This window comes from Bubalus bubalis, chromosome 15 (genome assembly GCF_019923935.1).
Source record: "Bubalus bubalis isolate 160015118507 breed Murrah chromosome 15, NDDB_SH_1, whole genome shotgun sequence".
NCBI classification, from domain to species: Eukaryota; Metazoa; Chordata; class Mammalia; order Artiodactyla; family Bovidae; genus Bubalus; species Bubalus bubalis.
In genome coordinates this window covers 42196153-42211209 of record NC_059171.1, presented here as the reverse complement: position 1 = coordinate 42211209, position 15057 = coordinate 42196153, and the positions used below count along the sequence as shown (strand labels likewise).

The window sequence follows — 15057 nt, the reverse complement described above, 5'->3', positions numbered from 1 at the left end:
TTATGTAAAGAAATAGTTATTTATCATTGTAAACAAATAAGTAGTTGTTTTTGATCTGGAACATGCATTTGTGTCATTAGTACATAAGTATTTGTGTAAATCAAACTCTTCCTCTAATCTTGGATGAAAGTGAAGAATTTGAATGAGAGCCTGTACTGAGACAGTTAGCAAAGTAGCCGGGGCTAAACTGAATTACTTGCATGCTAAGTTGCTTCTGTCACGTCCGATTCTTTGCAACCCTATGGACTTGTACCCCACCAGGCTCTTCTGTCCATGGGATTTTCTAGGCAAGAACACAGTAGTGGCTTGCCATTTCCTTCTCCAGGGGATCTTCCCAACCCAGGGATTGAACCCACATCTCTTATGTCTCCTGCCTTGACAGGCAAGTTCTCTACCACTAGCACCACCTGGGAAGTCCTTGAACTGAATTGACTTCACTAGATATTGACTGTCCTGTAGAAAAAGTCATTTATTTACCAGTGAGATTTGATCAGAGTGCAAGCGCTTTCAAACTTTGGGGCTCACAAACCGTTTTTGTGAAAAGACAATCTAGAAACAGCTGCACATCCAGTTGACTGATTTGTGCTGAATGTCTGTACAAGTTGAATCAACTAAAGTTGAATGTGAGATTCCCTGTTACCACTTTCAAAACGTAGTGGTGCCAACGCCCACCATCTCTGGGGTGCAGCCAGAAATCTCTTCATTTGAATGGATGATGCTGATTGTCAGTCAGATTTGAGGATCATTGAACTAGTATGCTTTGAAGGTCACTGGGGATCTGAAGATTCCCAAGGCAGCAGTGACTGTGGCGGTGGTAGCAGCCTCAGCTCCGTTAGCATCTGTCCCTCCATGTTCAGAAGAGGAAGCAGTCCTGTGTAGTCACCTGTGTTCTCTCCATTCCCACACTGAGACTTTGCTAGAGTCTGTTAATCCTGTATACTCTGTCTGAGCAAGTCATGGAAGGCATTGCCCTCTGTCCTGCTCCTGGTTTTGCTTCTAAGGACAGGAATCTGACCTGTTTTGATATTAAAAAAAAAAATTTCCATTTCAGTAGGAAAAATGGCAAACCTTTATAAAGAAAACCTTTCTTCACAAAACAGCTGTTCTTTTGTTGAAAGTCTGGCACTTTTGTGAACTGTCGGGCCAAGAAACCACTCTCCAGATGTCAGTTAAAAAAAAAAAAAAGTCTAAGGCCCCTTGATTGAATTTGGTAGGAATATCTTTGCTGGTAAAGTTTTGGAATCATACTTTGCCTCATCACAGTTGCAGAAATCCACTCTCCTTGTACACAAAGATATCCCCAGGCAGCAGATATATAGTCTATTTTCTGAACAGGAATCTTATAGGTCTCTCGAGGGCTGGCTTCCACAGGCCTGCTGGGTTGTACGTTCATTTGTAGCTCACTGTAATGATTCTGCAATTTCTCATTTTCTTGCTATTCTAGGAAGGCAGATTCTGAGGTTTGTTTTTAGAATTTTACTTCATACCAGCAAATTCCCTCTCTTTTTCTCTCCATAGATGTGGATATAAATAAATGTGTGCATGGTATGTGTGAAGGATGTATGTGTGTGCAGATATAGATGTGTGTAGGTATGTATGTGTGTGCATGTAAGACCCTTCAGTTGTGTCCAACTTTGTGTGACCCTATGGACATGTGTGTGCATGCTAAGTCACTTCAGTCGTATCCGACTCCTTCTGACCCTATGAACCATAGCCTACCAGGCTCCTCTGTCTGGGATTCTCCAGGCAAGAATACTGAAGTGGGTTGCCATGCCCTCCTCCAAGGAACTTCCCAACTGAGGGATCGAACCCAAGTCTCTTACATCTCCTGCACTGGCAGGCGGGTTCTTTACCCCTGGTGCCACCATGTGTATATATATCACTTTATTTTGTTTATGAGAGAGACCATATTTTGTTATGGTCTATAATTTGACAATTTTTTTTTAATATCTGTACTTTTCTTTTCTCCCCCATATAGCATCTAATACAGATGCACTGGCAGCTACAATGATAACCATTGCTCAAAAGAAGGAAATAAATATGGTGCCCAATTTCATAAGCAAGAGAATCTACATTGTCAGAACACGTAACTCTGGAAATGTTACTGTATTAACTGGAGTAAACCAGTGAAAGTAACTGGAAAAGTTATTTCACTTACACGTTGAAGACTAGGTCTTTGCCTATTTCATAAAGAAGTTCCTTTTTTTGTAGATCAATGGGAAATAATCAAGTCTGTGCTGACCCCTGATCTACTGTAAAATGCCAATGCCAAATTGCATCTGAGTTCCATTGGCCATGTAGCCTGTGTCCCTCAAAAGATCAAAAAAAGAAAAAAAATCCCCCTTCTCATAAATTAAAAGAGCAGGCTAACAAAATAACTTGAGTTATTCTGTTTAAAAAATCAAGCTGATTATTTCAAGATCTTGCTAATAACTTGATTGGCTTGATCAGTCACTTGGTCCAGCTGACGCATGTAGATCAATGCAGAATAGAAATTTCCTGCCCTGCCTGGACCGAGTCCTGGGCACGTGGTTATCTAAGTAAGTTCTGCAAGCACACATAAGTGTGCTGTAAACCTTTGGAGGTTTGTGCTCGAGTAAAGAATGTAGGACAGCGTTATATGTCTGTGTGACCTAGAGCATTTTGCTTTATGATGACAGACATATTATCTGTCTATGCCAGTTTGAATGCAAAGGCATTCCGTAGTCATAATCTGTTAATACCAGTTAGCAGTGTCACAAATTAAAGCATTAGTGGATTTGTGTTGCTTGAGGAAGCAACTGATATAAAATACCAGGAGGCTGAAGGAGTCAGGTTGTTGATTGTAACATAATTCTACATACCATGGAGTCTCCATGCCGGTGGGTGGCATGACGCCTCTGAACATACCTTCACAGGCAGCTCAAATGAATAGTTCAGTAGGCAAAAAATATATCATTAAGATGCATTAGTCTGGATACATCCTCAAAGAAAAAGAAAATGTGGTGACCAGAAGACAGCAAAAATCAAAAGAAGATACCCTTTTTTTACTGAAAAGGATTTTACTACTTAAAAAAAAGTCTGTATTGCAGACAAAAAATTCTTCCCTGCATTTGAAGTGCATTTTCTTATATTTAAGTTAAAGTATAGTTGTTTTACAATACTATATTAATTTCTGCTGTATAGCAAAGTGATTCAGTTATATGTATATATATGTGTGTGTGGGTGTGTGTGCGTGCACACATTCTTTTTATATTCTTTTCCATTATGGTTTATCACAGAATATTGATAAATATACAATATCAATATATTTAATAATTATATATAATATCAAATATATAATTATCAAAACAGATAATATCCCTGTGCTGTACAGTAGGACCTTGTTGTCTTTGTCTATGTATAATAGTTTGCATTTGTTAACCCCAAACTCTCAGTCCATCCCTTCCCCACCCCTCTTCCCCAGAAAAAAATGCCTTTTCTACATTAGTCATTTTGGGTCTCTACTTAAATAAAAAGCTTAATGATGGTTTTCAAAATATATTTTTATAAGGAATATTGAGACTCCTGTGACAGCGATTTTTGACCAAATCACTAATATTGATACTATCATGAAGGGCACATAACTCTCTTATCAAAAGACCCTTCACCTGGGAATATGGAAATGATTGGGTAAATTATGGAAGAAACATAAGATTAAATTTCCTCTTTAATTTTTGTAGTGATTTGAAACAGTAATGCATTTATTACTGTAGCACATTTAGTATTTGTCTAGGCATTTAAATCATTTTTCATATTTCTCCCTTTTTAGTCTAGATTATGGATATATTCCGAGAGAAAGTTATAGGGACAGACAATTACAAAGAATGAGAACCCCTGGTTAAAATTATATGCACATTGAACTACAATGAGGGTATTAAAAGTATTTCATCCCATTTGTAAAATATCTTCTGTGACTATGAAAGGGCAGTATTTTTCCAATTATATCTGCTTTAGCCTGCAAATGGATTACTGTATAAGAACTCTTATAAAGCAAAGAGTCCAAAAATAATTGAAAGTGTAAGGATAGATAAGCTAAGCATATAAAGACCCTAAGCAAACTTCTCTCCATAGCATTCATAGAACAGGAAAAAAAAAAAAGTTTCTCTTAACTCCCACACAGGTCCAGGTGACCACTTTAAGCCTTAGCATCTGGATGCTTCTTATTGACAGGGAGTGCCTACTGCATAATTTCTAGCTCAATTCTCCAGTGTCTGGAAGATTGCATTTTGACTCTCCCCAATATTAATAACCAGATTTGATCTGAGGGCTGTCCAAGGTCAGGCAGACGGGCCAGGGCAGCCTGTTTGTCTGTGTGCAGGAACTGTGACATCGACTCAGAGTGACAGGTAGAGGGTGGGGGCGGGGAGACCAGGGTGTTAACCTTCAGGCCACGGAAAGGAGCCTCTTCATGCTGGGAACAAAGAACCCCGGGAGGTTGTGGGTGCCTCCTCCTCCCAACCACCCTCGTGCTCATCATGTTTTCCCACACGATACACTGTTGAAGGAATGTGTTTCAGAAGAGGTAAATTATTAAAATCAGCTCCATAAAAACACTAATATTTATTTGAAGTCTTGTTCAGAACTTTGATTCAGATTTGACACTGCTTTATATGGATTGATTTTGCACGGCTTTTCCTTTAGGTAAACGAGGCAGCCATGCTGCAGCATGCTATCTTCATCTCTGAATCACCCCCTCGGTTTTGCAAGTAATTTAGTACAGGAGCTCTAGAATATGGGGTAAGATATATTTTAAGAACCAACCAGATAAAAAAAACTCTGGAAGCTCCAGAATTTATAACATTCTACTATAAAACATATCAGATAAACTCCTTATGGGGGAAAAAAAAAATCTTGCTTGGTTTCTGGGTAAAAATTCCTAAGAAGCCATTTGGTTCCTAATTGATTTTCTACGTCAGTTGTTCATTGAATAGATAAGTAGTGCCTGTGATATTTGATTACAGAGCAAGGCACCCATTTAACCTTCTGTTCTTTCCTGGCCAGGATTTCAAATACAATAGAACGTTCCTCCCTGAGGCTCAGCAGGATTAGACAGCTAGCGGTAATCCCTGATACGCTGAAATAGACCTGATAGAACTTCACCTCACTTGTTTAGGATTATGGTCATGAATTCAGCTCATTCAGTAGCATTAACCCTTTGGGGACTGGGGCTGGAATGCTCTATCAGTAAAAGCAGTCAATAAGCAGAAACCTATTAATACATTTGAAGCCATTACAGTTTACTTCTTGAGCAAAGCATAGTAATAATTTGAAAGTGAGGACCAATACGTGTTCTACACTGATTTTCCAAAATTTTGCGTCTTAAATATATATCTCAAGTTTTATGTTACTTTATCTTTTTGCATATAATTTTGTTTCAGAAACGTTATGGAAAGTTCTGGGTTTGTGGAATAGCTTTCTCACCACGGTCATGGTAAAATCATCTTTGGAAGTGAAGGGCAAATGACTTCGTAGAAAGTGGGCCCTTGGTAGTCTAGGTTAACTGGAACCACGGGAAGTATGAAAATCCCCAAACCTCATTTTAGCCAGTGGTTTCCAATCTCTGCCTTTTCCTTTCATTAGAACAAATTCTATAGGTTGGTGTTTAATTTTTCTCTCCTTCTCCTCTGGGGGATATGAAAATGAGCTAAGAAATGGCCAAGAGGCAGGAAATCAGTGGGTGAAAAAGAACTAGTGAAAGGTATAGTTATAATCCATAAATTGGAATGTCAGCCCCATGGTAATCAAGAGATGAAAGGAAGGACACATACTCTTCCAATGCAGGTGGCTAGGCTGGCCTATATCATGGTTTTTAAATAATTTACATTGAAATTTGCTCCTGATAGTGTTAGGCCATCAAAATGAGGCCCTCAAACAGTCACAAGTTTGAAATGAGTGATTAGTGACAAGCGACACAGTCCAGGAGAGCCCCCGCCCCCTTACCAATTGTTATGAAAGAAATTACCCTGAATCATCTAGGTCTTTCTGTGTTGACTCTTTAAAAATTCATATTCACAACTGTTCTATTAATTATTGAAATAAGTGATTCTGGTGTAGATGATTAGAACATTCCCCACCATGTTCACAGGTCTTAGAAAAATGTTAACTTTTATTTGAGAGAGACTTCTCTATAATAGTGTTGTGATGATGACTATGACTTCAATCACCTATGATCATGTTTCAAGGTCAGAGATAATTTCATGCTAAAGCATTGGTCCATACCCCTCCTTTCCTGAGATATCGTTTGCTAGTGATTCTTAAAAGGTCTGATGAGAGCAAACATTTGTTTTTATTAAAACATTCTAGTAGAACAAATACAATCACAATAAAAGGACAACTATGAAGAATTTTTGGAAACATTTTCTGTTCTTTACCACATTCCCCGCCCTACGGATTTACTGCAATGGTAACGACAGCCAATGTCAAGATTACAAGAGGAGAAATATGGTGTGTACCTTGTGCTTTGAAGCTTAGCTTTTTGTAAGAACTTCAAAATAAATCCGTGAGTAAATGGATGAGATTAAGGCCGAAGCAATGGCCCTGCTCTGATAATATTTTGTTTTTGTTTGGTAGAGAATAAAGAGATGCTGTGAAATGGAGAGTTGTGACTTGAAATGATTCTGGCAAATCTTTAATTAACAATCCTCCATTTTAGTTACTTTTTGTACAAAATATCTAATTTTCCTGGTCTTAAAGAGCAAAAGATGATTTCTGTTGTTCAATTTAGGTGACATATTATTCCAATTAATTGCAAAAGTGCTCCCATGGGATGGATGACTGAAGGATGGGGCCTCTTAGACTCAGTCTCTTGGAGTTGCCCTTTTCTCCTGACATGCTTTTACATATGCTGTTGCTGAGATTCCAGTTCTTTGTTGTATGTTATAAAATTCTATTGCATCAGCATGAACAAAACAGAAATATTATAGACGTGAACCTTTCACCCCAAAAGACATATAACAGATTGAAAAGCTCCAGACCAGGGTAACAAGAATGCTTGCAGCCAGCATGGATGGGTTTACAGATGACTAAAAGCTGGTATTAATAAATCTCAGAAGGAGAAGAATAGGAGCAGAATTTACTGGAGTCTATGAAATAATAAAGAGACGTGAAGCTAGGCCATGTGCATCTTTGTACTGTGTCAGAAAGAACTGGAAATCCTTCCGTGTCACTGGGAGTGAACACATTTCAAAGTGACAAAGGAGAACTTGATGTTTGTTTTTCTATTTGTTAATAAAAATTAATTTACCTCTGGAATAATTGAGTTAGAAGATTCTGGAAAAACTAATTCATCTTAGATTTGATGGGACAAAGGAGACCTTGAGGAGACTCCTCCCTGGCAGACAAGCAATATTAAAACCATCTCCCAAGGAAGTCCATCTGTATTATTTTTAAAGAGAAAGAACTGGTTTAGTTGCTGCCAATGGAATGCTTTGTGACCACATGAACAAAGAGATAATAAGTGAAGAGTTTAAAACTGTGAAGCAAATGCATTGATCCTGCAAACTTTGTTCACATAATACGCTGTTGCAAAAATTCTTAAGTTTTCCAAGAGTTTTGCCTAATAGTGTACTTTCAAAGCCACTTTTTAAGATTCTCCAAGGTATGCAGACTTAGTTAACACATGGTCCCTGACTTGGGGATGGTGAGAGATACACATAAACAACTACTACACCCTGTGGCTCCTGGTAAACAATCCTCTTGCAATGCGGGAGACCTGGGTTCAATCCCTGGGTTGGGAAGATCCCCTGGAGAAGAGAACGGCTATCCACTCCAGTATTCTAGCCTGGAGAATTCCATGGGCTGTATAGTCCATGGGGTCGCAAAGAGTGGGACACAACTGAGTAACTTTCACTAGATCACACCCTATCTAAAGTTCCTACTTTTTGTGTCACCACAGAATAGTGAAGGTTCTATGTACAAGATACATAGATACAAAATATCTACTGTTTGGCACCCCACTCCAGTACTCTTGGCTGGAAAACCCCATGGACGGAGGAGCCTGATGGGCTGCTGTCTATCGGGTCGCAGAGAGTCGGACACGACTGAAGCGACTTAGCAGTAGCAGTAGCAGTATCATTTAGTCTTCCTGACAGCTCAGCAAGAGGCAGGCAGTTATTGCAACTGTAGGGATGAGGTGATGAGATTTAGCAAGGTCAAGTTTCTTACTCAAGGTCATACAGATAAGGTGAGGAGCTGAGAGTGAACCTAGACTTGTCTGCCTAGAGGCTGTGCTGTTACTCATTGTTCTTCACTGCTTAGCTTCTCTGCAGGCTGACATTGTCAGTCAGGTCCAGGGACCACTGGGCATCTATCAGTGAGCTTTTGAAAAGTGTGGAGGGTAAATCTTCTGGGTGTATAAAAAAATCTGCATTTTCCCACTTAGGAGTGTTTCTATACCCCTTATAAGATTCTCTGACCCTATTAATTTAAGTGCAGGCATCCTAGAGAGTGGACACAGCTCCAAAGGTGTTGTTCAGTTGCTCAATTGAGTCCGACTCTTTGCAACGCTATGGACATGGACTGCAGCACACCAGTCCAAGGTGGTCAGACTTTTTACGAGTCCAGGAGACTATGGCTAACTGGGTAGTGTTTGGATGGAGCCTTATGGGATTTGGAAAGGTGATGGTTGAGTCTGGAGGTAGGGAGAAGGGAAAGAAGCCCATTGTCTGAGTCAGGAAAGAGGTGCTTGCTTCCTCCCTAAGTTATAACTGAGTTGGTATCGGTGTAGATATGGGAGACTGTGATCTAGATGCTAGTAAGAGTGGTACATGCCCAGGGAACCCATGGGTTTGAATCAATACTGAAGCTACTGTAACTCCTCTCTCGTTCAGTCACTGATCTGTAGATGTCAGCAGATATTTCATTTCAAATATAACTGAAAAAATGCCAAGTTTCCAAAGTCCGTCAGTCCGTTGTTTCATATTTTCAAGATCAGTAAAGTAGAACAATGCTCTCTCAATCTACAACAAAGTTAGTGTCCATGTATATTTCTGAAAATCAAAGGAATGAATGCTGGTCACACAGGAGTTACTAATTTTAACCAACATCCTTAAAATGGACTATGAGAATCCGTTTTTACTTAATGTAATAACTGTAGGTACCACACTTATGATCAAATTTTTAATGAGTAAAATATATGGTAATGGTTCCCAATAAGTTCTCAAGTGCTATTTTTTCATAAAAGAATATTTTGTCATGAGTTGAATTCCTTTATCAAAGTATTATTCTGGATGTCATCAGTATGAATACAGGCATTTTCTGGTAAAGTAACTTTTTTCAAAACTGTTTTACTTTTTTTACTGTTTTATGGGATATTTAAGTGTATCGTGTTAAAGGAGTATTCATTGATAAATTATTCACATTCCTAATATTTTATAAGTTCATAAAGTTGTTAAAAATGAATGAAACAGCTCCATTATCAATGTCATGTATATTTTGAGTGAAAACCATTTTTACCTAAAATTAAGCATTCCTTTGGATTTCTTGCAAAGCCAAGGTCTCTCTGTTGGCCATAACTGTACTGTAAAACTAAAGAAATAAAACACAATGGTAGTGCCTTAGTATATTTTCATGATCAAAATGCAAAATAAAGCCTAGGAAAATATGAAAAACCGTATTTTTCAATCATGACTTGCTTTCATAGAACACAACTACAGAAATAAGGAAAGGCTTTTCAAGCTGTTCTTTTGCCTCAGTATCCCTTTGGAGACTTCTCCATTCGATCGTTACTGAGGCCACATTTCTAATAATGGAGCTGTCATTTTCTTCATTCTTGCCTAAAGAACAAGGGTGGGGGGAGATTAAAATAATCTTCTAAGCAGACACCATTACACTGAGTGGACCCTGGCATGCAAGCCTCTTTTCTAAAGCAGCACATGATAGTTAAATATCCACTCAAAGCAGAGAGTATTTAGACAGAGATTCATCCAGTCTGTGGAGAGGCCTGGAATCATATATCCTTCTCTATGTCTAGCTCATGAAATAATCTAATACAATTTGCCTTTTGTTTTTTTAATTGCAAAAAGGAATCTGGATGTCCAGGGATAGTCAAGGGGAAAAAATAGCAGTGTACCAAACTTTAAATTAAAATGAAAGTGAAACAGTGTTAGGACCAGGAGAAGAGATCTAGTTCATTTTTCTTGTGGGGAGTAAGCTCTCATAGCTTTACCAGTCTTTTTTTTTTTTTCCTTTTTGGTCATCACAGAGAAAGGAAGGACTGGGTGAATATATGAAAACTGCTCTCCTGACTTCCTCAGAGCTGATTCCCCGGGTCTGGGCTGAGACACAGTCCAGAGAGGCTCACAGTCCCTCAAGTCAGTACTATGCCTGCACAGTGATCAATAGAGGCCCAGAGTCCAGGGCTGGGGCTAGGATGGGGGGATGGTAGGCAGTTAGGATATTCACTTTCACTTAAAGGAGGAAAAAAAAATTTTTAATAATGGGTGTTAAAGAACTATTTTAAAACATGTCCTCATTGCAGTTTCTAGTCAATGCTACTTGTCAGTGTCCTAAATAGCAGTAGAAAGAAAAAAAAAAGTCATTAATTTTAGTAAATATTCCTTTTGCACTGTATTAAGATATATTCATATGCTGTACTCTCGTTTTAGAGCATGCCCAGATCAGATTTTCTTTTTCCTAAATGGCCCCGATGAAAGTCAGTCTTCCAAGTGTTTTACAGTATCGTGGTCCCTAAACCTCAGCAGGGAAAGGCCCAGCTAATATGAGACACATGCTAATAAGAGACTGATTTTTCCATTTTTAATGTTTTCTGCTGATGCCAGATGATGTATCCAGCTAACCACTTTAAACCTTTCAGTAAAGGTTTGATAATAGATGTCATTATTGAATGTCCTCACGCATGCTCCTTGGAAACAAATGATCACCTATTAGAGGATAGAGACAAAACACATTTACTTGAATGAAATGTTTAATAAAGTACATCAGGATTTGTTTTTATTGGTATTGGTCTATGAATACTTTATGTGCTAATTTAGGGTTTAGGAGTACTTAGTCATCCAAGCTCTCCAGTCTGAAAAAGGCATGTACCTTATTATTATAAATGCCAGCCTTTAATGTTTAGAACATATTTATAAAACATACTTGTCCTCTTCTTAAAATTGAAAACATCTGTTACAGATTTTCTGTTAAAATGTTATGGACGAGAGACCCTGGTGATGAGGCAGTCTGCCATTTTGAATGGGAATTAAGCTGACAATGCACTCTGCACCAGTGAGGCCGTGAAAACAAACAATAACAAAAAAAAGGCAGATGGTTCATTTAGTTTAGTAATTGTAATTTGTTGTTCATTAAAAGTAATTCCCACACAGGCATTCTTTATTCTGATACAGTATATGGAAAATTTTACCCTGGAAATCTGGCCTAATAATTTTTTCTTTAGCATAATTTGCAATGACGTTTGATAGGCAGTTGATTAGAGCAGAATGATTTCTTTAGAATGAAAATTAATTATAATTTTTGCAGCTTTCATTAGTCTGCTTTTGTAACTACTGTGGCTGAACAGCAGGGGTTTAGCCCTGAAACGCTGAGTATCACTACATCATTTGCAGTTTAGTCTCCCTTTTAAGATGATTGGATCTTTTCATTGTAGCTTCTACATCTCCATAAAATGAGGCTTCTCCATGAAAAATTTCGGTGTACTTGAAAATATTCCTGAATATACGTTTACATAGTAGTAGAGTTAGTATTATAATCTGGTGTAGTCTTTTAAACGTACTCACAGAGAGAGGGACATTTTAGTCTTCAGTGTTATATAATATGTTACAGGAATATTTCCTTAATATATACCAATTATTACAGATGCACAGAAATAGCCTAGATTTTAACAGTGGGGATTCCATCCTTTAGAGACATGTGAAATTGTTTGAAATACATTTTGAAGACAGGAACGTGGTGCTCTATTGACACTGGATTAATGATGGAGCAGATTTATAGAGGAACTAAATCTATTTCAGTGTTAAAATCTGACTGACGTCCATAATGTGATTTCAGGAAATTATCTTCTAAAATAAATGCATATCTGACAAAATTAGGGAATATATCCTAGGAAAAAATTTGATCCTTTGCAAATGTATACTCTTCCTGCTTTGCCATGATGATATTTTTGTTGTACACATCCATGTTGATATGAATGTAATGTTTTGAAAGAAAATAAGAATTGTGGGGGTTTCTGAACCACTAGAAGAATTTATTCATCAGATTTATTTTGCTCTGAAAATTCATTGTACTGGATTTCAGATTTTAGATAGTGTTGTAAAGAATATTTAGGAAGTAAATCCTTCTCTAGAAAGTATTTTTTAAACCTTGGGCCAAAAATACCCATCTATTCTCCTTTCCTGAAAAAAGCGTTAAAATTCAATAGAACTAGCAATATTTTGTTAGATATAAAAACATTTTAATGAAATTTTTGGTAGGTAGTTTTGCATTCACAACTTCTTACATTCAGAGTTCTAAATTTTCATAATTAACTATCCAGGAAATGGTTTTAACACTGCAAAGAAAGTCTTCTGTTTTATAACACAATTCCTGTTTCTGCGGAATATGAACAAGACAGTGTTTATTGTAGTCAGAAAAATTGTTGGCATGATTCTGCATAAGTGAAGAATCTCTGGATTGTCTCAAAGTGTTAGCTGCCCATTTGCAGACAAACAAGCTTTTAGTGTGCAATTTAGGTCAATGGATCGAGGGGAGAAGATGTGTTTAGGCGACAGATTTTAAATCACCATAATATAAATATGCTTCCCTTTTCATCCGGAATTTGCTTTCTTTCAAGGTAATTTAGTGCAGCAGACATGCACTTATGCCTGTCTTTGTAATTTTAGGGATTAGGATAGTGAGGATTAAATGCTGACCCTTAATCTTCAAAATCAACTTTAAGAGCGAAATATAATATGCAAATGGAACACATTCATTTTGTGTTTATATATTTTAATCTCTGTAATTTAGTCTTAAGAAGATGGAAACTCATCTTTGCCTTATTTATTTTGAATCCTAAAGCAAGATGCCATTAAAATCTTTATCCTTCTGTCTTAGTGGATAAATGTTTATCCTTTAGGGCTTAGAATATAATTTTTTTTAAAAATGACTTTAACCTAACAACACTTTTCTATCAAGAGAAGTGGCATGTGTGTCTGATGTAAAAGTGTAGTTGGAGTTACTTGTGTTAAATAAATGGCTAAGTTGCAAAGACCAGCTCTGGAAAAAATATACATGATAAACTTTTGTTTTGGATTTATTTTTAAAAAGTCAGTAAATTGAATTTTTATTAATAAAATCAGTTAGTGGATTTCTGATCAAGTTTACTTTGTTCTTAATAAACTTTTCCTCTGTGGTTTGAATTCAGTGTATGGACAGGAATGTCTTCTAAATAAAACATTTATTAGGATGAAATATTAAACTGATATAAAAATCTGGGCCATATTTTCTTAGACAAATAAACATAAGAGCTATATTAGGTAAGCAGATCAAAAAGTGAAATATAGTGTGAAAAACAGAAACAAAGGCTCTTTATACGCCTCTGGCTTCACTGGAAGAATGGGGTTAGAACCGTCTGCTTAGCTTGGCTCAGTGACTTCATCATCTAGGTAGTTTCCAGTCTATAGACAAAAGTCTACCAGATCTCTGGATATGTAACTTGAATGTCTACCATATACAATTGATTTTAGAGTAAATTGTAATGGATTAATGGCTGCGTGTATTGCCAAAAATGCAGATAATTTCAGATCGTGAGTTGTCCAAGTTTTTCAAAATAGGAAAACTAAAAACCCGTTGATTAACTGTAGGTGTACTCCTGAACCTTCTCTCAGGCCCCCAGATGCAGCAATATAAAAGGAAATTGGAACACCAGACAGTCGACTGCAAATGCGTACATATCACATAGACTTTTTTTTTTCTCAGAAGTTTATGACTTCCAGCAAATACACAGTTGCTTTTATGATCAAAACCACTCTTAGAGTTTAAAGACTTGTTTACTGAATCCTAAAAATGGACTTACTGATGAAACAAACATCAGCAATGTTTCTCCCCACCCCCATCTAGAATCACATTTTACACTCTAAGTAGTAAATCCGTGGGCTTCCCTGGTGCTCAGTGGTGAAGAATCCAGCTGCCACTACAGAAGATGTGGTTTGTTCCCTGGATTGGGAAGATCCCCTGGAGGGGGAAGTGGCAACCCACTCCAGTATTCTTGCCTGGGAAATCCCATGGACTGAGGATCCTGGCAGGCCACAGTCCATTGGGGGGCAAAAGAGTTGGACCTGACTGAATGACTAGACAAAAACAAGTAAATCTGTGTCTGTGGACCTACATCTCCCTGACTACTATTAATACAAATAAACTTATTCTTTCTCAGATACTTAATGCAGTTTTATCTTTTCTTGATTATGACAGTCATACATATTTTTTTAAAAATTCTGATTATAAGAATAAATAAGACATTATGAATTCATGTGCATTTTCACTCTCGTTATCTCATTGTGAAAAAGAGCCAGAATACATTTCATTCTAATAGATAATTTTACTAATAGCCAAATAAACAATTACTACATGGACTAATATTATCATGATACTTAGCATTTTTCAAGATTTGCTGTAATTTGCCTATTTGCTTATTAGGTCACATAGTATAGCAATTTGGAGAAGGAAATGGCAACCCACTCCAATGTTCTTGCCTGGAGAATCCCAGGGACGGGGGAGCCTGGTGGGCTGCCGTCTATGGGGTCGCACAAAGTCAGACATGACTGAAGTGACTTAGCAGCAACTTAGCAGTATAGCAATTACAGATTTGGAGTCAGAGAAACCTGGACCCAAGTCTCCACTTATTTGCTGTGTGACATGGGGAAAGTTACTTAACCTTTCCAGACCTTCAACTTCTTCACTTATGATGTAGGATTCTCATAGTACCTATAATATAAGGCTTTGTGAGGATTAAATACAATAATGAATGTTATCTGCTTTGCCTAGTGCCTGGAACATAGTGAGTGATAAAAATAGTAATTATTTTCATGATTTTACCTATTATGC

General features: G+C 37.4%; 1 protein-coding gene across 4 annotated transcripts in view; it reads left to right on the top strand.

Moving 5' to 3' along the window:
* The window catches only part of ZFHX4 (zinc finger homeobox 4), a 205076-nt gene that overhangs the window by 46693 nt on the left and 143326 nt on the right, over positions 1–15057 (top strand). The window lies entirely within an intron of this gene.